The following is a 24,225-nucleotide window of genomic DNA, read 5'->3' on the forward strand; positions in this document are numbered from 1 at the left end:
CGTGATGGTGCCCAGCAAGGACCTGAGCTGCTGACGTGTAACCCCAGGGACACAAAGCCAGAGCCAGGAGACCGTGCTCTGTTAAACATCACACCATCTTGTCTTTATGGCTGGAGGCTTTCGCAGGAACATGCAGTTTTTGTCTGCACTCCAGCAAGAGGAGGAAGGATGCTTATAATCCGGTGCTGGAGAAGTTGGCTGAGAATCAGAGCTGTGTGCCAGCCCCCTTTGCTCTCCCAGAATCTGCAAGCAGAGATGTCTGGGAGCATTTCTCTTAACCGTTCTTTTTGCCATGAGAAAAGCTGCTAAGTCAAAACATAAACAGTTTGCAAACTAAAGTTGATTTTGATGAACCTTCAGATTTTAAAGTGTTTTGGGGAGAAAGTTCCGTTGTTGACAGAACACCTCTCAGCTGCACTGGTGAACAGGCTGGAAAATGAGTCAGAACATGAAGGCTTAATTCAGGCCTAGCATGTAGAAAAACCAAAACTAATAGGGCTGAAATCTGGGAAGGCTGCCTTTCCATAGACTCCAAATAACTTACTGAGAGAGCATAATGTTTTCCAAGATGTTGCTCTTTCATCCATACAGGAAGAGCATTTTATATTTCAAAATCTCTTTCAAAAGGAGAAGAAAACCATTCCTGGCAGGTTTGTAAGGAGGAATTCCTTCCAGCCTTGCACCCAAGAGGTGTCTGTGTGAACCAGGCAGGCTTTGAGAGGGACCAGGAGCTGATTTCAGGCTGGCAGCCCTTTGTGCCCAGAGGTCCCACTCCCCAGCACACACTGGTCAACAGCATTTCCTGGGGAGACCTTCCCAGGCAGCCAGCGTGGATGTGGAGAGACTCTCAATGTGCAGAGATCCAGGCTCCCTCACTCTGTGCCTGCCCTGCCCTCTCTGCCCAGGCTGGCGAGGGGTGAGCGATGGTGCCAGTTCTCGGAGCTCCCCCTGAGACCTGTCTGGCTGCTGTGCCCTGTGTTAGCTGTTGCCTCCTCAGAGGCCTCCTGGGATGATGCTGGTTATCCCACTGGTTTTATGCACTTCCGAGGGGGCAGAGGGAGGAAAGTTTATTGCTGCATTTATGAGGAGTTTGAGATTATCTGCATACGCTAGAAAAATCAGAGAGGCTGTATAAAAAAGGGAAAGTGCCATCCCTCGGCAAGCAGAGTGAATTGGTATTAGCCTGCAGTCAAAGAGGATCTTAAATTATTGTTGTCTTTTTGTATTGCTGTACAGTAGTTTAAAGATAAAAACCATCTGGGAAGAGTTCAGTTGTGGGGGGAGCCAGCTGAGCTCAGACACTGCAGAGTGCTGGAATGAACCTGCTGCCTGTGAGGGTTTGTGCTTCACCTCTCTGGGTGAAGCTGGGACACCCTGGGGGGCAGGGTAAGTCCTACCTGGGCGCTTCAGCCTCTTCCCCGTGGTATGTTCCCTGTCCCTGCAGCCGCCTCTGCAGATTCTGCTGGCTGCACCTGCCTGTTGCAGACATCTGCTCATGAAGCAGCACTGGCTGTGAATTCATTTGCTGTCCTTGGTGCATATTGTCATTCCTCTTACCCCAAAATGGGATCTGCAAGTCCTCAGCAGGGGCTGCCAGCTTGTCCCCATCTCCCTGTTGCCTGGAACATCATCTCCATCACTGGCACAGACCAGGCAAGGCTGAGGAGTGGTTGGGCATGTGGCAAGTCCCTAGGCCCAGGGGCACAGCTGAGGTCCCACCCGGCAGAGGAAGGGGGGCTGCAGGACCCCATTCCAGCTGATCATAGGGGTGCAGGTGAGGGCTTTGCCTGCCCCAGTGCTGACTGCAGTAAAGCTGATGTAGTGAGAAGCCCTCAAATCAGCTGGCCCCTGCCTGGGTTGTTAATTTAAACATGGGTTTATTAGAAATAATTAATTTAGCCCGCAGTAGAATGGTGCAAGGAAAGCAGCAGGAGCTGGCACGTGGCGTGAAGGGGAGCTGATGGCACAGCTGCTGAACTGCTGGGAGTGCTGGTCTCATCAGCAGCCCCACTCCCCTGCTCCCCTGCTGCTGCCCGGCCAGCCACGACTCAGTCCCATGGGATGGTCCGGGAGCATTGCTCCAGGTTGGGTCACTGCCTGAACATGTAAGTGGCATTTTGGGCTTCTCCTGGGAGGAAGACATTTCTGGCAATCACTGTCTGGGCAGCTTTACCCCGTGCAGGGAGCATGTTTGGCCCCACCAGTGCCAGAGTGGTTCCACCCAGCAGTGCCAGGTGTGATGGCACCTGCAGCAAGGGACGAGCAGGGACTGGATGCCGTTAGAGTAGCCGCCCTCCTGGAGCCATGTGAAGGCAGGGATGGGACTCCCGGGGCTCCTCTATCAGGGGCAAACTGTACGTGGAAGCAGAAATGGCTGCCCAGCCCTGCAGGACAGTGCCTTGCAGCTGGGGTGATGGGGGCAGGGGGAGCACTCATTGGTGCTGGTGACCCAGAGCACTCTGCTTTCCAGATCTTCTAAGAGGGAGACCCAATGGGAGCAGCCCCGGGCAAGGTGCTGGGCTGACAGTGGGCACAGTGGGCATGCGCTGTGCTGCCTGTGGGGCTGAGGGCTGGTAATCAGCCCTCCTGGCAAGGGGACCGAGCTTTGAGGCATTACTGTAATCTAGTCTGCAGGAGATAAAAGCTCATCGAGCTTTGTGGAGTCAGACAAGGATAAGCACTGACAAAGCCTGGAATGTTTTTTCAAATGATAATGACTCTCCTTAATAAAATGCCAAACTCAACACTTGGCAGGGCTGAGAGCAGCAGGGCTGAGAGCAGGTGGCAGCAGAGGCTTCATGGCCACCTTGAGCATGGCCACGCCAGCCACAGGCCAGCTGGTGGCAGTGGCTTGTAGCTGGTGATATGGCAGCCTGGAGGCTTGCCCAGCTCCACCTCAATCAGCAGCAGCCACTGGCTCTGACACCTCATGGGAGCCCACTCCCACCCTCCCACTGCTGGGAGCAACCCTTGCACATGCAGTGCCTGGGGACATCTGAGCACCCCACGCCGTGGGCAGGGCCAGGACTGACCCTGCTGCTGCCACGTGATGGACAGTGCCATGAGGGACATCTGACCTGCACCAGCCTTGCTGGGACTGAGTCACTGCCTGGGGACCAGTGGTGCTGGAACACAGCTCAAATCCGTCAGGACAGGTGCAGGGCAAGGGAGACTGAGAAACTCTATTGCTGATTCCCCAACGGCCTCAAAATCTGTCTTTGTGTGGTGCTGCTTTTTGAATTGCTAGTTCACACAGCAGCTTGAGGGGAGTGATAAGGCTCATGAATATGGAAATTCTTCTCAGATGGGGAAGGGGGTTTGCTGGAACCGGGGTGTGCTTTCCTGAAACACTCCTATCCTGCCTTTCTTGGAGCACCATGTGCTCCAAGACTGATGGGTCAGGTCCACAGCAGCTCTGAGGGCTCACACCAGCCCTGGCTCTGGGAGACAGCACAGTGCAGAACAAGGGCCCCAGGGAAGGGCCTGAGGGAGCTCTGTGAGGGTAACAAGACGTTTTCTGTGCCTGTGCACAAACGCTCGGTTTTCCAGCAGCCACTCTGGGACCGGGTTGCACTGTGTACTCTGCAGAAACGGGCTTGTTCCATTCAGCATGGGCCATCCCCACTGGCAGCACAGCCCAGCATCACGCTGTTTGCCCAGCACAAATGAAATGGTTTTCCAGTTTCTTGACATTGAGCACTCCTCTCCCTGCTAATCCAACTGCCAGTTTGAAGCTAAACTTCCCCTTATTCCTCGCAGCTGTCCTGCCTGTGGCTCAGGACAGGTGTGCAGGAGCCCCGGTGCCAGTGGGGCTCGGTGTGCCCCCAGCCACAGTCTGTACCAGCAGGACTTAGTGTGCCCCGAGAACCCCCACCACTGCTGGCCTGGCTTAGTGCTGCCCAGGTTCCCTGATGGCCCCCTCGGTGCCAAGAGCCCCCAGTGCCATGGGGCTCAGAGTTCCAGTCCCTTGAGCCCTCCAGCACTGTGGTGCCCCCAGTCCCGAGCTGCAGGGGACAGTCACCTCTGTTGGGCATGGGCTCAGCGTGGGTGCTCATTGCACTGGGGCTGCCCCCAGCCACTGCTCCAGCCTGCTCTGCACACATGCACTGGTTATTGAACGCTCTAAAAATCTTTAAAGATTAACTTCTGGGAACAAATAGAACATCTTTATGGAGAGCCAGAGCAAGCTGCTTTAGCATTCGGGTGGCTGCTCTGCTGCACAGAGACATCTGTTTGCACCAGGACACGCAGAGCAAATGATCTGTCAGTGTTCAGGGGACATGTCCTACGAGGCCGCTGCTCCCCTTGATGGCAGGTACGGGTAACCTTGCCAGCTGTGCAGCTGCACAAGTCGCATTCATGACACTTGTTACTACACCAGGTTCCTGGCATGTGCTGTGAAACCAGCCAGTGTCTTTGCTGTGTTCGAACTCCTTTGTGATGACAGGCAGGGCACAGCCTTCCGGAGGCTCGGGGGGAGCAACCGGCAGTAGCTAAACATGTCCCAACCCTTTGGATTAATTTCTTTGCCACAGCTAGAGAGAGCTTTTCTTGTGGTCACAATTGCAGAGCGCATGGGGAGTGGGGACCTCTGGCTCTCCGGCGTACGGGCACCACGATGCGAGACGGCAGAGCCTCCACGGTTGTCTTGCCGTAAGGGGTTAACCTGCTGCAAAGAAATAACTCCCCTGGTGCAAAGCCCAGCCTGTGGCAGGGCAGCAGACTGTGTGACTGAAGGCACCTTTACCCAGAGCAGTGAATCCATCATTAGAAATCACTCAGTGATTTCTGAGTGTCAGGAAAAACAACTCACATATTGGATCATCCTGCCCCTCTCACAAGCCAGCATTTGTGCATTCCCTCTGGGATATTTGCCAGGAGTCTGTGACCCGTCTCATGCCATGGAGTTTTCCCCTTTCCCTGGGATGGCAATTCTCTGATTAACATGGTTTGCTTCCAGAAAACTTTCTCCGATATTCAGTCTGTGTTTTCCTTATGTTAATTTCTTGCCATTACAGCACCTGATTAATTACTCTGTTTATGCCACTAGAATATTTGCAGGCTGTTGCCATTGATGCAGGGACACTTTGTAGAAGAGAAATGTCTGTAGATCTGTAATTGCTTAATGAAGTGCTGATAGGCAGGGATGAAGAATATTCTCTGTTCCCCTGGGTTCTGTAGGACCAGTAAAGGTCTCTGTGGTCTGGGCTGTGTCTCAGTTGATGATCCCCTGGGCTGGCTCCAGCTTTCTGCTCGCCCTCATGTCCCCTTCTGCAAACTCCTCATCCCAGGGAATGCTGCTTCAAAAATGCGATCCAAAAACGGGACAGGGTTTCCGTATGTCTTTACAGGGTTTACGTATGTCTGACTTGCAGATCAGGGTAAAAACCCACAGGGAAGGTGCCCAGCAGTGGCATCTGGACCTGGGGGTCTGGGTTCCTTGGCCCCACTGCCCAGGTATGTGTGCATTTGGCACTTCCCACCTGTCTCTGAATCCGCCAGTTCTCTCTGTTTCCCCAGCTCTGTCTGTTGATTTTGCTCCCTGGCACGTGGCAGTTCCTCCTCCGCAGACACGTAATGCTGTGCAATCCCAGCAAGAGCTGAAATCCAGCCCCACACGCGTTTCCCAGTCTATCCCCGTTTTCCTGTGGCATTGCTAAAACTGAGCTCCCTGCACAGCCCAGAGTACCAGCTGGGCAGTGCTGTCACCTGCACCTCGACATTGGTGTGGTTCCCTGCTGCTGCCCAGGCATCTCCTCCATGGAGCAGCTTGCGGGGGCTCAGCTCCTCTTGGCTGAGACTTCTGTAGCCTCAAAGTAAAAAGAGTCTCTATAAGGTCTTCTGACCCCCCTGCAAGGCTCCTGAGCCTTCTCGAGCTAAAGGAAAGGATCCATTAATGTGTGGCTTCATTTCTGTTTATCAAAGAGAAGAAAGCTTTTGTCAAGCATCAAAGCGGGGATTCAGGACACAAAAAAACTGCTTTGCTGTGGGCTCCTGAGGAACCTGAGGAAGGAAAACAGTTGTTTGAAATTCCCAACTAAACTGGTGAATCTGAAACCCCCAACTTGTATCTAGCTGAACAGAAGACGCTCAAGAAATTCCCTGTCTGCTGTAAGCCTCTCTGGATCCTGGAACTCCATCTGGGTCTGCAGTCCTGGGCACCGAGGATGCAGGCTCTGCACCTCGTGAGGATTTGGGGTCCCGGGATGAGCTGAGGCTGGAGCTGGAGCCAGAGCCAGCTGTGCACAGAGCCCTCAGACAGACCAGATATCCCCAAACAGGCTGAAGCAGCTGCAAGAGAAATGTAAAATTAACGTGAGGCCTGAAGTCCGGATGTGCAGTTTATTTTAAAACCTAATCACTCCAGATAATTGATAGTGGAGTGCAGTATTTTCCACGCGTTGGATTACGAGCGTCTGTCGCTCACCAGAAGCTGTAACCTTGAGCTATGAGACATTATTGGCAGTATTTAACACAAATCTGTTTTCCATCATTGTCAAATCCCACTTCAATATGCACCACAGGAAGAAAGCCGAATACTAAATTGATTTCTTTAATGGGAAGTGTTCTTCAGGAGATACCAACCTGTGTGGAGATGCATTAATAGGATTACAATGGAACCTTTTTATTTTGCTTTATTTTTTATGGAGATTTTTTTTGTGGAGATTTCCTCTCCTGACACACCTGCAAGTTGCCGCTTGGCTGCAGACATGGCAAGACAAGGCAAGGCAAGACATCATACCACGAGGAGAGCATCCGCCTCTGGAGGTGGAGCTCCTGAACTTGGGACTGTTACTGTGATGGCTCTGCCAAGCCCTGGCTACAGGGAACAGCCAGGGAAACAGTGGCATTCACCAAACACCAAAGGAGAGCTCATCAGGCACTGCTGACTGGGATAAGGATCTGTATCTGGCTGGGACCTGGGAGCACCCAGTGCATCCCTCCCTCTCCTGACCCATCAGCCTTTGGGGAGGGCCTGGAGAAGCATCTGGAGAGAAGGAGGAGAGAAGGGAGCGTGGGCACAGTGCAGAGCTGGGTGCAGGAGCCAGGGCTCAGCACAGCCTGTGCCCAGCCTGTCCCAGCGCTGGTGCTGTGCTAGGACAGCCAGCATCCAGGGCAGTGGAATCGGCAGCACTGGCCACCACCCCTTCAGGCACTGGGCCATGAGGCTGGTGATGAGTGCAGGGATTATTGGTGCCAGGAAGGGAGGAGGAAGGTGTACCTTCTCCAGGAGAGCGAGAGTTCTGTAAGTGGTAATGTAATGACCTTACTTCAGCATAAACTAATCGACATAGAGCTAATTGATTGTGAAAAAGTTGCTGTTTCCCCTTCCCAGGCTGGGCAAAAGCCCCTGCAACTTCTCTCAGCTGCTCCTGCTGTCATTGCCTGAGCCAAGACTTAGCCAGGAGTCCCGAGCCTGGCTGGCTGACAGTCCCCAGTTCATCAGGGGTCCAGCCGGCAGGGTGAGGAGCTGGGAGCTACACCCCTGCTGTAGGGCTGGTGGCTGTGCTGCAACCCTGGCACAGGGGTTCACCTGGCAACTGCTGACTCAGGCGGAGCTGCGGTGCATGATGGTGTCACATTCAAATGTCTATGTTAGAGTCGTGGGCTACTGCAAAGTGGTTTACAAGTCTAGCTGGCAAAGCTGAACCTTTCCTTGTGATATGTTGAGGATATGTGTCTGTAAATAGTGAGGGGATGTGTAGGAGGCGTGACTGGTAACAGGACTACGCAGGGCAGACCCTCCGCAGAGGAAAGGTTTGCTTCTCGCGGCGGCTGTGCTTCCGCTGCAGGGATGGATGGATGCTGCTGCCCGGCCGAGGGTCTTGGCGTGGAGCAGGTCTGTGGCACTTCCCAGGGGCTGCACTAGAGGATGGCATCCAGGCAGGGAAGACCACCAGCCAGCTGACAAACAAGGCTTTGTAGATTTACAAGGAAAATGTTGCATGTTCCCAAAGGCAGTACAGCATTCTCTGGAGCTGGTCTGGAGGAAGGCTTTGGATTCAGAGATGTGTTGCCCTGGCATACCCTGACAGTCAGTGATGCTGTTGCCGTGACAACTCCCCAAATCTCATCTCCTGCTCTCAGAATCCATCTGGGTCTTCCACTGCTCTGGGGGTACATAGGACTGGTGCTGCACCCCCTTCTCCTGGGCACCTGCCTTTGGCTTTGGTCAGCAGGACTCATCCCGCTGGTCCTGATGCTCCAGCCCATCAGGTGCTCCCTCTGCTTTCCTGCAACTGCCCCATTTCTCCTCCTCTGCTGCCTGTGCAGCAGTGGGTCCTGGGTATAAACAAGCTGCCACTGTGATGGATAAGAAAATCACAGCAGCAGTTAGAGCAGATTATAGCTTTTTCCCCCTCTGACAGGAAGGAGACGTCTCTCCATATGAGCCTGAGGTTGCCCAGGGCAGCCACCACCTCCATCCATCACTGCTGGTCCCCAAGCACTCCTCAGCCAGAGATGCATTTGGTCTGAAATGCATCCACGTGGACTGAGGCTGTTGAGGTGATGAGAGCTGACAGACACTGCACTGCCCAGAGCTCTGTCTCAGGCGGGGAAGTTGTTCTGCTGCCTCCAACAAGCACAACCTGTCCCTTTGAGCTGCAAAAGGCACAGCAAATACAGGGAGTCTGGAAAAGCCTCAGGTGGCAGTGGGAAAGGCCACTTGGCCTCAGCCAGCAGGTGTGCCCAGACTGGCTGTGGCTCCTGGCCCTCTCCCTGCTCCGAGCCCGTGCCGCTGGGATGCAGTGTGAGCATCTGCCCACGAGCAGCGGTGACACGTTCAGAACGAGCATCACTGGCTGGAGTCAGTGGAGCCAGCTCTGCCTTAGAGCGAGGCATTTGTGACTGGTCAGATAACACAAAACATCTAATGGGATTACCTGTGGTGCCAGGAGTGCGCAGGCAACTTTGTCCTGTGCTCAGCACAGCCGTGAAAGGCAGAGCCCTTCGAAGGCAAGGGGTCACACGGGAACAGCAGCTTTTCTGCAGAGCTTGGACTGAGTTGAGGTTATCATTCTTGGTAATGTGAACAGGTTTCCCAAGGAGGCTGGTGCCTCCTGGTAGAAGCTCAGTGGAGAGTGATGCAGATACATCGTGTCAGCAGTGGCACAGACCTACACTGGAGACCTCCCTCCCCCGCAGTGCATCGGAGACATGGGGGTCACTGGGCTCTGGGAAGATGCCCTCCTCACTGGGCAGGAGCAGTCTGAGGGGCACAGCCCATGCAGCATTGCCTGCTCAGGGGTCGGGCACTGTGAAGGTGATGGTGCCCCGAGGCCCTGAGGAGAGGGGGAACTAGGAGTGCATCTCCTGTCAAACTGCATTGATCTGGGTCTGTCTTATCTGAATGAGCCATGGCCCCGAGCAAGTGCCAGGAAGACATTCCACTTAACAAGCATAATTAGGGCTGTGATACAGTGGCAGGAAAGGAGCTCAGCCATGGTGATTAATGTCCTCACACCTCTGTGTGCTGCAGCAGGGCTGTATGGCTGCCTCTCACACAGAATGGGCTGACCCTGCCTCTGCTTACATGCAACCCCAGTTTGCTGGAAACTTTCAGGAAACTTTCAAGTACAGAGAAGAAACGTTTCCTCTAGGAAAGTCTGTGGAATGCAGTGCTTTCTTTTGAAACCAGACCTGTCAGCATTTTCCCTGGCAGCCGGGAACCAGGGCAGGCACGAGCTTGGGCTGGGGCAGGGGTGGTGCGGCGCTGCCCTGCAGTGGCAGTGCAATGGTGGTGGCATGCAGTGCACCAGAACAGCTGCCCAGGGCAGGACAGGGCACAGGCCAGCAGGCTGGTGGCACATCGTGCCACTGCCAACTGGAGCAAAGCTGTTCTCACTACAGAACCGTTTACTGCTGAGGCCGTGGCCATTTTCCTTCCAAGTAACCTGAGGCTTCTGCAGCTCCTTCCCAGCCATGCTCTCCCAGCGCTGCTGGCCCAGCCTTTCCACAGGCAGCACTGCACTCATGGTCTCAGTGCCGGGGCCCCACTGCTGGATGAACATGATTATTTTTCATAGTAATTGGTAGCCTGGTGGTGAGGAGATCACCTGTGAGGAATGAGAGGTGAAGAGGTGTAGGGAAGTGGGGTGCTTGGTGGATGAGACAGGGTGTTCGGATGCCATGAGTCGATGCTTTCTGGCCAGGGCCCTGCACGATGTGGGGCACCTGCTTCCAGTGCTGCCCTGGCTGTGGGTTCTCGCTGCCCGAGCAGCCGGCGCAGTTGGAGGGTGCCAGCCCGTGCCGATGGCAGGCGCCCAGCACGCCGGTTGGTATCCGTGCAGACAATGGCGGGCGGAAGCTTTCCCTCCCACGGTGCCATACGGGAAGGCTTCTGTCACTGTGCCACTGTGGGGAGAGGAATTTAAATGTGTGACAAGGCAGGTTCCTCTGAACTGCATCCAAATACCCGCCTAAGAATAGGCACTCCCTTCAGAGGGGTGGCTGGCTCCAGGCTCTCCACCCCATCCCTCCTCTTGCCAACCTGCGACCAGCTGCCAGGATCGATGTGTGCAGGGGTGGGGTGGGATTTCAGAGTCACACAGAGAGCACAGATCTTCTGCAACCTAAATCTGCATCCCACCTGCACAAAAGCAGAAGTCCTGGGTTTATTCCCCTGTTCCTTCTGTTAATAATAGGCCCTCTGCTCTGCCTCTAATATCTGGGCACAGTAGCTTTACCAGGTGATAAACCTGGCTAGTGAAGCCAGACTTTGTGTCAAACACTATAATCTTCCCCAAGCACAGCCCCAGCAGTGCACAACCTAATGCCAGCTGTGCAGCTGCCGGGATTAGGCAGCATAGCCCCTGTGTCCTGTAGTTGGGGTGTGGCAAATCCAATACGTGCAGTAGCTGGGGAGAAGTGCGGTGACAAGGTGACAAGGGCTCCTCCCTCCCCCCCCCCCCCCGTTTACTTTCCACTGCAGACGTTTGCCTTTGGAGCAATGTGCTGGAAGGTTTCCTTGTTGATTAAAGCCCAGCATTAGTATGCAGATGAAAATGCAAATCGGCCTAGATGGGGCTTCCTGGGCAGCAGTGGAAGTCAAGGATTTAGTCTAACCTGATCGTGGACATAGTTTAAGCTCCTCAAAACAGGAGCACATAACCTGCTGCAGAGGTTTCATTTCAATAAACCTCCCTGTCAGCAAGCTCCAGGAGCCTGTTTGCCTTCGCAGTGATGCTCGGGTGAAGTGCCTGACATCGTTCCCCACACCCAAGAGCATCCGTGTTGCTGCAGCAGCCCCCAGCCACTGCCAGGACAGATGCTGGCACCCTTCCTTGCCTGTGGGCTGTGCCGCTTCACCCCAGCACCTGGCTGAACCTTCCCCAGAATATAATGGTCCAAGCCTTCTGCCAGCTCCCCCAGGCCACCAGTAGTGGCTGGACCCTCTCCCAGGACTGTGGTGATGGACAAATGTGCTCTTCATCCTCTTCAGTGGGACCTCTCTTCTGTCTACCTTCCGTTGCTTGTGGGACACCCCTATTTCATGGTCTCCATATCCCTTTGCAGGATGTGCAGACCAGGACAGGTACTCTGAGTCCTGGACTCCTGAACCTCATCCCACTGAGTTCTGGTGTTTCTTCATAAGAAACTGTCATCTCTGGACCAGGTTCTGAGTTTTCTTCTGCCAAATCCTGCCTACTTCCCTTCAATACAGAGGCCAAAGCTGCAGAAGTGCCAACCAAAGCCCGAGTTTTGATCAGAACATGCAGAGGCTTGGATTGCCAGCTATGAGTCTCCAAATCCTAAGAGAATTCATGAGCTGCAAAGTCCATGAACTGCCTGGCCTGAGGGTACCTGGGGTGGAACAGCGGCAAGGGCATGTCTGGTGGCTGCAGTTCCCATAAGCAGTTCCCAGCCATGGTGGGGCAGGGAGCGGGTCCCCTCCTCACTGCCTGCGGCTCAAAAGGCTCCTTGGCCAGGCTGCAGGGTGTCAGTGCTCCTGCTTTGTTCCCAAGGAAGCTGTGGGGAAGCACAAGGGGACACCATCAGCAGGACTCAGGGATGGCATCTCAGTGCAGCAGACTCCAGGCCCCAGCACAGCGAGGCTATTCCCAGGCAGCAGGAGAAGGGTGGGCAGAGAGGGAATAGCTCTGCCATCGAGGAGCAGAAGACCAGCTGACTTGATCAGTGAACACTTAATTAGCCTCTATGTTAAAGGCCCCTACCCCAGCAACTGTACACAGGAGCTGTGGGGACAGGAAAACTTCTTCAGCAAGAACAAGCAGTGAGACTGTGGGTTTCCAGACCTTCCCTCCAGAGCTGGAAAGCTTTCACACCAGGAGCACAAGCCAAGAACTGCTGGCAGTGCCAGGCAGCTGAACACAACCCTCGCTGCTCCATCCTTGTGCATAAATTACCTCCAGGCTCTGAGCTAAACAAAGGGCCCTGAAATAATTCTGCATTTTAATAAAGTCAGTGTTCGTGCCACTGTCGTCCTTACAGGAAGGGAATTTGCATTTCCTTCTTCCAGCTCACCCCGCACAGCCGCTGGCACTGAGACCCACGCGCTCTCCTGCATTCCCACCAGGGGCGACATTAGATTTTGTTGCTTAATCACTGTGACACCAGAAACATAGGGTACAGCTGTCCAAAGCCCCAGACTAGAGAGCACACCAATATCTCTAAAGCCATCCAATGTGCAAGGGTGTCTGAAAAACAGCACTCTTCAAAACACTTGTGTCAGTGGCTGTGCATCTCCCCGGGTCCCCCTCGGGTCCCTCCGGCAGCACCCTGTGGGCAGGCTCACACCACACAGCCCCGGCAGCCAGGGGAGGAAGAGCTGGTGCTTGCACTGCTGGTATGTATTCCTGTAAAATCTGGAAAGAGACAAACTGCAGCTTTTCTCTCCCAAGGGAAAGGCATCCCCTGGGCTTAGAGTCTGCCACCAGCTGTGCCTCCAGCAGGCAGCACATGGCGAGCAGGTGAGTGGCGTCAGGATTCTGGACGGGTGCTGGATGGGTGCTCCCCCTAACCAGGACCCACTGCAGCCCCTGGGCAGGCAGAGCAGAGCCATGTCCTCCTTCTTGACGGGCTCTTCACTCCTCTCATTTCCACTCTCAGCCTTTCCCGTGGGAGCTGAGACAGGCCAAAGCACCAGCATGTCAGGGCTGTGGGGCTGCTGCAGGGAGAGAGGCACCTGCCTGTTCCAGGGCTGACCCTTTGTTTTGTGAGGATCCCCAGCCCACGGAGCTCTGTCCTGCCAGTGCCAGGTTGCTATGGGCTGAGCACAGCTTGGGGTGCGGCAGTCCCTGATCATCCCTGCAGGGCTGGCAGTGCCACTGTGGTCCTTCTTCCACTTGCCACCTCCATCCTGTTCACCTCTGCCGGTGCCTGCGCCAGGGCCCTGCTGTGGGGGAAAGCTGCGATCGCAGCTTTCAGCGTGTTCAATTACTGTCAGTTAATGATGATTAATTGACAATTAAGGGGCTCTAAAGGGTAGTGTGTCTGTTAAATAAATATTGATCTTTCATTTGTGGCCACAGATATATTGCCCCAGTTACGGGAAGCGCAGCAGCGGCAAAGTCGGGCTCTCCCAGGGAGAGCGGCTCTGCATCACCTGAGCTCACAGGGCTGTTGGGAGGCTGGGGGCTGCCTGGGGCAGGAGGCTTGCTTGGCTTGTCCTGACCAGGATTCTGGGCTGTCAGGGTTGGATGGACATCATGGTATCTAGGTTGTTTCCTTGTCAACTGGAACTGCTCGGTCCCATTCCCGCTTGCAAAAGGGGTGTGAGAGTGGAGGTGCTGGAGCTTACACTTCCCTCTTGAACAGTCCTTAATTGGCCTTGTAAAGTGAACAAACGGTCCAGAGCCCATTTCGGCTCCATTAGCAGCATAACAAACTCCTCACAGAATACACAGTGTGCTTTCCAACCCCGTTTCAGCCGTGCTCTGGAGTCTCTCTGGCCGGTGTGGTCTCACCATGACCCACACACACATACCACACCTTGGGCTACCTGACTTCTACCTGTCTGTCTGAGAGCACTCTCCAAGAGCTATTTTTCTAAAAATCTCTTAGCAGTTAGTTGTTAGCCATACAGCTCGCCCTCTTTTCCAAGGCATTGACCCCAAATGAATGAAGACCATTTCAACAGGTGCCAGAGCCCAGCCCCTTCTGAATGCTGGAGCTCAGCAGGGATTTCCGTAGCAGCATAGCACTCTTCTTTCCATCTGGGATTGTTTTCCACGTGCAGATGAGATGGGAACACCATCCCACCCCACCTCCAGCCACATCCCAGGCAGTCCCTGAGTGATCTTTGCTCCTTCTCCCTAGCATATTCCCAGTCTTCGCCCCCTCATCTCCCATCCTCTCCACAGTGCATTCCTTGGAAGCAGGCTCACCAGAACACCGTCTCTGGCTCTCTCTTTTATTTGAGGCATGTACTTAGAATGGTGCTTCTGTTCCAAATGAATGAGTTGATTCATTCAGAAGTGCAGTTTCTGTTTTTGAATCAGTGGAGCTGTTTATGCTCATAGGGTCTATAAAACTGTTGTTTTAGTCCTGACACTGATGCTTATGAATAAAATTTAGATCTCATTCAGAAGAGCATTAGCTGTAGCTATTTGGCTTCTTGTTAAAGCTTTAATTTTTATTGAGACTACATTGCCAAGCAGTTCCTTCTGCATCTTGCAGCAACCAAGTACCTCGAAGTGGAGACTTGAGTAGGACCAGATTGCAACACGTGTCCCCTGGACCCTCGGCTCCAACCGCTCTGTTGGCAACTGCTGGATGACAGTGGGAACCTTCCAGTTCCCTCAGTTGAGCAGGACAGTGGGAGCCAGGGCACTGTGCTCAGTGGAAGGCCTGCCAGACCTGTCAGGAGCTGGCACAGCAATGCTTGCTAGTGCTGGGCTGGATGTTGGGTGTTCTGGTGCCAATTAGCTCTCCCATGTATTTATTGCACCTTTTTGCTCGAAGCAAGCTGTTAAATGTCAGAAATACTTTAGCATTTTAGCAGAAAGATAATTTTTTAATAGATTCCACCTACAAAAAGGAGCTGACTGGCAGAATATTAAACTCAGGGAGATTTATTTTTACTCCATGCCTCCAAACAGCTTGAGATAACCATTTCTGCATGGCTCCTGGCTGATTAATGCTGCTGTCTCTTGCCTGTCCTCCTCACTTGGTGCTGTGGCAGCTGTGGCCTCTCACATCCCATTAACCTTGTCTGCAGAAGGGACACCTGGCCAAGGCGAAGAATTAGCCCTTGTAATTAGGAATGTAAACATCCCACACTGCCTACTAACATCCACCCATCATTCCCCACCTGCTCCCGGTTCTTGTTTGGGCAGGATACCCCCGATGGGCTTTTCCCATCATCCGCTTCTTACACACCAGCTTCCAGTCGTTTCTAGATGAGAGTCATATAAAGCCCAAATCAAACCCAAAGTAGCATTGGTTCTTCAGGGATTAAGGGGAGTGTGTTTTGTTGCTGCTGGTTGTGCACTTGGAAAGGGGCATTGGCCAGTAGGGTTTGCTGGGACTGTGTGGTGAGTCTGTCCTCTCCCTTAGCAGGGCTGATGGATGCCCGGGACTCAGGCTGGCACCAGCTGAGCAATTGTGTTCTTAGTGATGGTGATGTTTGTACCTGGGTGCTGTAGCTGGTGGCACAGCATCAGGTGGGCCCCAAGTGTTTCCACAGGAGCGCTGCCTGAGGTCATGTGGGGATATCACCTGTGACCTCTGCCTGTGACCCCAGGTTTGATTTTGGGGCAAAGCTGTACCAATCTGTTCTCAGTGTCAATAGTAACTCCTTGGTGCTGGGTGGAGCAATTGAGTCATTACTCATAATACAGCAGGTTCTGAAAAATCAGGTAACTTTATTTGTTTTTTGGTGATATAATGAACTGTTTTGAGTGATGTTAGATTTAATGGCTAAATCAATGTGTGTATTTAGTGTTAGGCTTTATTTTAGCACTAAGTGACATGAGATAAGCAGACTTAGAGGGTGTTAATTGGTTTGTGTTTAGCATTTACACTAATCAGAGTGTGCAGTGCTGCCCAGGGCTCTTCAGCACTAGCAATTCTGTTTATCCAAACCATGAATTGTTTACTCTATTGACTGGAGTGGCATTGGGCTGTTTTTTCGCTCACTTGGATGTTACACTGCATATGTGAATTAATGGAGAGCCCTGGCTGACCCTGAGTGGTGCCACACACGGTGTGTGTGGGAAAAGGTGGCTCAGCAAACCCTGACGGAACAGAACATGACCAGGTCCCTGCACAGGCAGTGTCGTTCCAGCATTATAAATAACAGAGTTTATTCTCCCTCCATGGCTGACGTGCGTCTCCACCTTCATTCCAAGCAGTGCAGGAGCGAAGAGGAGCCCACGCTCCCTGTCCCAACCCTCTGCCTTTGACAATCAAGATGGAGCTCCCATCACCCCATTCCTGAATGGATCCACTGCTGGTGCCAGGGTGCAGTGAACCACACACATGAGATGGGGTTTATGGGCTGAGATGCTGTGGCTGTGCTGCCCAGGGAAGGATCCTCCCAGGTCTGCTGGGCAGTGTGGATGTAGCCTGTGGATGTGCAAGAACACTCCTCCGCAGTTGTGGCTGGGTTGCCTGGCCTGGGCTCGCATCTGTCTCATACTGGTGGAGCAGATGTCTGGGCAGGAGCCCATCGGAGCATCCCGGGTGCCAGGGACAGCACACCCCGGCCAACCGGCAGCCCATGGCACGGCTGCCTTCAAAATGGCTTGGAAACAGCCTTGCCACTGCTCTGTTCCCATCACCTGGCTGGTTTTATTAGAGTTGGGTTTGGATCATTTAGTTTCTATTCAAACATTCACTTCCCAGCTGAGGTCTTGGAGAGCTCTAGCTCCCTGGACTGGTGATGAGCCCCTGGAAATAGAACTGCCTCCAGGATGTGCTGACGGCCCTTACTGCTGCTGGGAGCTGCCTCCTGAGCCATCCCTGGCCCTCCCCTCTGCAATCCCAGTGCTCGCTCTGCTCCTGAGCCCCTGGCTCTTGCGGGGACAGGTGTGAATCACCTGTGAGAACCAGTGCTGTGGTTCCCCAGCAAGAATGTTCTGGGTAAGGGAGGTCAGACACACCACAGGCTGCTCCTGCTTCTGGCTGCTCTAAGCTGTGCTGTGAGGCACAGCAAGATGAATTCCCTTTTATTTTGCAAAGTGCTGTTTTATTGATTTCTGCCAACCAACCCCCAGCTGGGTTGCGGTGCCCCTACAGTGCCCGGGGGTACTGGGGGAAACTGGGGTCACCGTTGTGTGGAGCCGCAGCAGTGTCGTGACAGTTCCTGGGGTGGACACTAAATCACTGTGTGAGGGTGAGCAGAGGGATGTCACTGGGGCTCGGGGAGGAAACTCTCTTGTACCGTTTGCACTGACTGTGTGATCTGAGTCAGAATGAGAATCATAAATCTTGATTATTCTCTGTCTCAGCTGATTTGAACCAAATGCCTTGGATGGGGATATAGTTCACATCTCGCTGAAAACTGCAAAAAACCTGATTAAATGTACAAACTGATATCAATAGCACTCTATCTGTGTTAATGCCCAAACTGTCAGCACTTGAGGAGAGGATCCCATGTGGACGGGCTCTGTCCCAGCCCAGAGCAGCTTCCTGGGGCTTTCAGAGCAGCTTTCTCCCTGCTGCCATTTATTTTGGTACTTGTTCCTGCCATGCTAGCTGTTATTATGATGCCGTCAATTACAGATGGCATCTCTGATTCTGATTGCACTTTGCTTACAATTAAGCATCCTATAGAAAAATGGAAATGCTGGGTCATTAACATAGTGTGATAATAAGGTAAACCGTTCAATTATGGAGGAAAAACCACTTTGAATAATAAGGATATTGTATGCCTAAAAGACATTCAGATGCCAATGTATTACCATTTTTGCATACATAATAAATGAACTTAAACCCCAAAATAATTGACAGAAGCAAATAATTAATAGCTGTACCCTCAGCAGCTGCCTGGCTGGCATTGCTCCCTCCAGGGGCAGAGGAGCAGCTCCAGGAAGGGAATGGAGGAGTCTCGGATCTGCGTGGTCCTTGTGGTCGCTGTGGGATGTGCCTTGGTTACCACAGAACTTGTCTGATGCTGGAACTGAGGCTGGCACGGCATGGTGGTGTGCATTGCTGCCTGGAATGGCAAGTGGAGGGCCAGGCTCTGCTCAGGGTGTCTGCTGGGCTCCAGGGGCTTGATGCAAACTCTGGCCCGCTGTAGGTAAAACAGTGGGGTATTGTGCTTTGGACAGCTGAGAGGTTTAATGCAGTTGGGAAGATCTTGCCACCCAATGTCTATGTGGAGGGATTTGGGACTGGCCTTGCTCCAGCATCTGCTGTCCCCTGAGAGCCTGTCACCTCCCTACCTGCCCCCTTCGCCTGCTCAGCCTGCAGCACTGGTGGCCTGCATGGACCAGTCTTGTTTACAACTAGAAAGGGAACATACAGGTGGGAAGGTGCAGAGGGTCATGCTTCTGGACACTAGCTCTGACCAGCCAGGGGCTCCTGTGACAGCCTTGATGGTGGTTTTGTGTCCAGCCTTTCCATGCCAGTGGGGTGGGAGCCCCTCTCCCATCCCTGTCTGCCAGAAGTGCTGGAGCTGTGCACGGGATGTGTTTTCAGCCTGTTTGGCAGTATCGCTCCTCTATAACAATTGTCAGCCTTTTAGCTGTTGATGGCTCACCTATTACTCTGGCACTGTGTTAGAATAACATCCAGATACATCTGAAGAGTGGAATTTATTTACTGTTTTCCCTGAAAAGCTTTTAGCATGATACAGCCACGGTGCTTTCACTTAGGCAGCCGTTATTGTGAGAGTGTTTTTCCTGGTATAAGTAAATTTTCCAGAAGATGAAAAAGGACTCCTCATGATGTGTAGCTCCAAACCACTACATTTTAATATTCTATTTTCATGGTCTTCCCTCTCAGGAAAGGCGCATCTTTGGAGTAGGTTTGAAATGCCCAGATGAGCCTGATCCGTGTTTAACGTCAGATGCACAGCGTGCACACAGCTCTCCTGCTCACCTGTAGCTTTCCCAAATCCAGCTGACTGTTCCAGGAAGCACAGCCTGCAATACCAACAGCATCTGTTGTTGACAGTCTTTGAAACTTCCACGGGCATCAGTGAGCAACCGGCAAGGCCAAGCTGGACGGGAGCACTCCTGCACAGGTGTCCATGCGGGTTCCTGCCACTGTGCTTGGGGTAGGAGGACACTGCTGGCAATGAGGGGCTCATCGTGCTGTGTGTTGGCAGAGTTTCCAGATCAGAAATCCCAAGGGAGTGGGAGGTGAAGGTCTGCAATGACTGCTGCCAACAAGGTGCACTGGACTGCATGTTTCAGAGAGGATTTCTGTCCTGCGAGCAGAGATGGCACATGCATGAGCATTTCATGTAACACAGGCCCATTGTAGCTGCAGGGGCCTGGGGACTGGCACAGGGAAGGCAAAAAATAGTGGAAAGTGAGTGAACTGTCAGTGAAGGGACTTGAACCCCTGTGTTGAAGGGAAAGCTGGACTGGGAGCAGACTACCTTGACTTGAACATCCTCAGTGAGAGGAGGCAGGACACCACTGCCCGCCCGTGAGTCCTTGTTCCAGCGCTGTGCAAGAAGCTCAGATTAGGGCTGCTTTGCTATAACTGTGACAAATATAGTAATTAAATCTGGTAGATGACACTAAGAGATTCCCTGTGAATAGAATTGCAGTGCTTCTGTAGAGAACAGTAGTGAGGCTTAGTCAAAACAATTTTGACAGCACAAGGGTTAGAAATAGGCGTTTTCTGCCTTTTCACAACCTGTTTCATGGCTGCATACTGACCGCCAATAAATCTTGCACTAAAATTGGAGAGGTTGGGCCAAATTGATCCCTGGTCAAACAGTGTCACACTGAACATGCATCTCCATCCACAGAGCCAAGCAAAGCTGAGGGCTGTCTGTGACACCCAGGGCCGTGTGTGCTGGCACAGATATGCTGAGTGCTCTCAGCCATGCCAGGAGCTCCTCAAGTGCAGGAGCCAACACACCCCTGTGCATCCCACAGCTGCTGACGAGGAGGGCAGTGGAACCCTACAGCACTAACCTGAGCCTGTCCAATTTGTATGAGAGCCATGCAGTCAGATAGGCAAAGGATTTTGGCACAAGGCACCAGCCATGTCCCAGAGGAGATCCACTTGGGGAAAGAACAGAAGAAAGCAAGATTTAGCATTTAGATCATAATTTCAGATTGCATTGTTTGAGCATCAACAGTCTATACTCATGAGAGCCTTGGGGAACACAATGCTGCAACAGCTCTCCCAGCCAGCCTGATCAGTGAGGGTTGGTTTTAATTGCAGCTGAATGGATCTAACCTTGTGATGTCTGTTCACAAAGCATTGCTGGATTAATACAGGTTCCATAGTTGCTTCTGCTAAAAGACTTTAATGGATCAGCTTAGTTCTCTGTCCATGATTATAGCATCCCTACCCGCCTATCATGCCTGAGCCAGATGGTCCCAGTGAAATCAGAGCATGTTTATATTTCTGTCTGCTACTCAGCCACCTGCCCACTGATTTTGTTGCATAGTGGTAGGAGGAGAGGAGCCTTCCCGGGTGCAGTTTGCCCACCCCTTTCCCTAGCCCCAGTGTCTGCCCCACCTCCTAAAAGACCCTGGAGGAGCCATGGAAGGACCATCCCCCCAGGGTGCCCAGGAGGCTCACCCAGCTGGCTGGGAGGGCAGACACCCTCCTGGGCAGCAGCACGGCATCAACTCCTGGCATGGAGTCAGCTGCTTCCCAGGGCACTGGGGGATGTTTCCAGTTCTATCGGTGATGAGAGCCATTAAGAAGGTACAAGTACTAAAGAGATCCTGAGCGATGCCTATAAAACCTTTGAATCCCTGACAGAATCAATAGCAGGTTCTCAAGAGTAACTTCTTATCTGGGCCAACTTAAGCACATGCCAATGAGCCGTTAAAGATTTTGCATTTTGTGGAGACACAGAAGCCCTTTCATTGTGATTTTTGGACTGTAGACTAGGTGAGATGATGAAAAATCACATTAGAAATAGGCTGTGCTCCAAAGGCATTTTCCTCAGTGTCTGGAGAGTGGCTTGAATGTATGCTCGTGGGTGGAATCATCCCTCCAGGCATGTGCCCTGCGCCCCCTGGGTGGGGACACCAAATCCTTTGGAGATTTGCCACAATGAGCAGCACTGACCTGCCTGGCTGTGTCTGCCAGGACAGCAGAGGAGGAGGAGGAGCCAGGAGGCGGAGAGGGAAGAAGGAAGCAGGGGAGCTGTGCCCATGAAATGGAGGACCTTGGGCTGGCACGTGGGACACGCCGAGCTGCTGCAGTGCCCTGAACCATCCCACCACCCCCGGAGGAGGAGCGTGGGTGGCCTGGGCAGGTAGATGCCCACGGGGGTGCTTGCAGCCTCCGGCCGGGCACTGCCCCCTGCGCACACTTGCCACCTCTTGAGTACCTTTGCTATCGACACCATTTTCCAATTTGGCATCTCGGTTGCCATGGCAACTCAGCGCTACCATTCTCTGATCCGATCAACTCACAGTTAGTCAACACCCGTTAGCACCTGCGTTGGTATGGCAACCCAGGGCCGTGCTCCATCCCGGCCGATGTTGTGGATGGAGAGATGGCTCAGGCGGCCCCCGGCAGCTAAGGGGGGCATGCCTGGTCCTGCTGAGGGGCACTGAGACACTCCCAAGCCCTGACTGCTTCTTACTGCCTGGCTGCAGTGGGGATCTGTGGCTGCCCCCACTCTGGCTGTAGCGTCCTGGGTTCCCACATCCTGCACGGCCTGGGAGACACTGGGGAGAAGCTCAGCAGGGATGTGGCTTGGCATGGGGCAAGGAAGTGTCCTTGCAGTCTCAAACTGCCCCTCGTGAGCATGTTCTGCATGGACACCAAACGGCCTGGGGAACTCTGGGAAGGGGGAAAGCTCCTTGTCTTGGAGACAAGGGGAAACCAACGGTATAGGCAGCCACCGCTTGAGGATTCTAAGTCCTGAAAAAGCAGAGCTCAAGTCACAGAGAAGGATGGTTCACCCCTTTCTCCCAGCCACCAGATTCCTAACCATTAAACTCTTCCAGTGAGTCTCCTGTGGACAATTTGTGTTCCTTTGGCCCCAGTCTGAACTGGCACCCGCTTTTCTGAAAGTGCTTTACAATTTGCGTTTAATGGTTTTTAACAGACATGTGCGAGCCGTTTGAATTAGAGCAGCGTGAATCTATTAGGCAGCGACAGATGCAAGTTTTGTGTCTCTTATTAGAAGGGATTGGCTTCTGAGGTTTAGTGATGTGCAAAGGATTGGACTTGGAGAGATTAAATTATTTTCAGCGTTAAGCACAATATTTCTGAGCTAATGCACTCACTCTTGAATATAGATTCACAGACCGAAAGATTATAAACATTAAACCTATGTAAATTCAGCTGTAAATTTATGTTTGAACAAATTCAACAAGAGATTTGAATCGGGGCTTACAGCAAACGGGTTTCTGCTTTTAATGCATTCTGCGGGCTCAGTTGCAATGCCGCTCTCCCCTTTGAAAGTCCCACGCCTGCTGAATTATTGGCAGGTCACAGCTGACAGCTCAAGCAATTATACCAGAATGTGTTAATAATAAAAAGGAAAAGGACTCATGTTTGTCTTTTCGGAAGACAAAAGCAGATGTTTATTCCACCATGAGGAAGCTCTGTGGGCAGGTGACATTGCAGTACTGGCCATCACCTCTTTCCATGGCAGTCATGCAAATCCATGTCCTCCTCTGCAGTTCCCCAAGCCCCCTAGCTATGAACTTTTTCTCTTGTTGAAACATGGAAATACAGTTAACAAAGACTCCTTTTGAGTGGGATTGCAGGAAACCTGCAACGTCGTGACAAGCTGCCTACACAGAGATAATGACAGCTGTGACTGAAGGAATAAACAAGATAATCTGGATTTAAATAAACCACAAGGGGATTTTGGCAACATGCAAATTCACAAATTTATAAAATGTATCCTTTGAAAATAGAGAGCTCGTCTGAAGCCAGGAGTTAAGAACAATTACTACAGCACATTTTCCCAATGAGAGCTTAGAGCTGGCCTCTGCCTCAAGCTAAGGCACGTGGGAGCCAGGGGTCCTGCCTGCTGCCCACAGTGGCTGGGGCCCTTCCATGCACAGAGCAGAAACATGGAGTGGTGGCAGCAAGTCCCTGTGCAGCCCAGGGGCCTGGGCGTGCACAGAGCAGCCTGGCCCTCCTCAGCCTCTGGGCTCAGCACTGGGGAATGAACAGGAAAGGAGAGAAACATCAAAAGCCCAAGCAAGCACCCAGTAATACATATTGGATCATCTGCTTGGAGGACCAGGTAATTCCTGGACCCAAGTCCCACATGAGAGTTTCATTTTGGCATTGCACAGCTCAGCAGTGCTGCACCAACAAGCACAAGGGGATGACACGTGTCCCATGAGGGAGCAGAGGGCTTCATAGAATCATAGGATCAGCCGGGTTGGAAAAGACCTCTGAGATCATCAGGTCCAACCCTTGATCCACTACCACTGCGGTTACTAGACCGGGGCACTAAGTGCCACATCCATTCTCATCTTAAAAACCATGGCTTGTCCATGCCAGTGGCAGTGGAGCTCCTGCCAGGGGCTTGTTGTAATTGCTCCCCTTTTTCAGGTGGGCAGCAATAGAGACGGAGGAGCGGCAGGTGGGGAGACACCAGTGACAGGACCATGAGTAGACAAGTCCCATTCCAGCCCTTCACTTCCTGGGCTGCTCTGCGGAGGCACGTCGGGTGTGGTCACAGCATGGCTGTGCCTCTTCACCAACCAGCCTGGCCTCAGAAGGGACAGAAACGCTGCAGGGAAAGCCAAAGTGTGTGCCAAAGGCTATGTGTCCCCTCCAGGAGCAAAGGCACAGCCCCGTGCTGCAAACTACTCTGCAGCAGCCGCCGCAGGAGAGCGATGCAGCATCGCTCTGCCCGAGCACACGGATCTGGATCTGGTTAGCATTCCATCGGCGCACATGCAATTAGGGCAGAGCACATGGCAGCAGCTCTCTGAAGGTTAACTGCTCTGAGGAGCATTCCCGCCGTGCCAGCGGCTGGGCTGCTCCAGCTTTAACACCCTTGTTATTCCCAGCAGCAGGAGCCGGCGGTGCCGTGTGCCGCTCTCTGTTTGGCAGCAGCTTTTGAGTGCTACAGGCTGTGTGCAGGGCCCCTGGCTCCGAGGCTGCGGGCTCAAGCCCCCCTCACCAGCACGGTGTAGC

The 24,225-nt window shown here is 52.9% G+C and overlaps 1 protein-coding gene and 1 long non-coding RNA gene across 3 annotated transcripts in view; one reads left to right on the plus strand and one right to left on the minus strand.

Annotated features, from left to right (window-relative positions):
- HS3ST4 (heparan sulfate-glucosamine 3-sulfotransferase 4) overlaps window positions 1-24,225 on the plus strand; it is a 55,533-nt gene that overhangs the window by 25,025 nt on the left and 6,283 nt on the right.
- On the minus strand, window positions 18,516-21,496 carry LOC116794758. 2 transcript variants are annotated; one of them, XR_004359877.1, is made up of 4 exons: window positions 21,440-21,496; window positions 20,061-20,150; window positions 19,514-19,620; window positions 18,516-19,412 (listed from the first exon to the last, which is right to left on the minus strand). It is a non-coding gene; the product is annotated as an uncharacterized LOC116794758 (long non-coding RNA). The 2 variants fall into 2 exon arrangements; XR_004359876.1 differs by lacking the exon at window positions 21,440-21,496 and adding an exon at window positions 21,275-21,418.

The sequence above is a fragment of the Chiroxiphia lanceolata genome, chromosome 16 (assembly GCF_009829145.1).
Source record: "Chiroxiphia lanceolata isolate bChiLan1 chromosome 16, bChiLan1.pri, whole genome shotgun sequence".
In the NCBI taxonomy this organism is placed as follows: domain Eukaryota; kingdom Metazoa; phylum Chordata; class Aves; order Passeriformes; family Pipridae; genus Chiroxiphia; species Chiroxiphia lanceolata.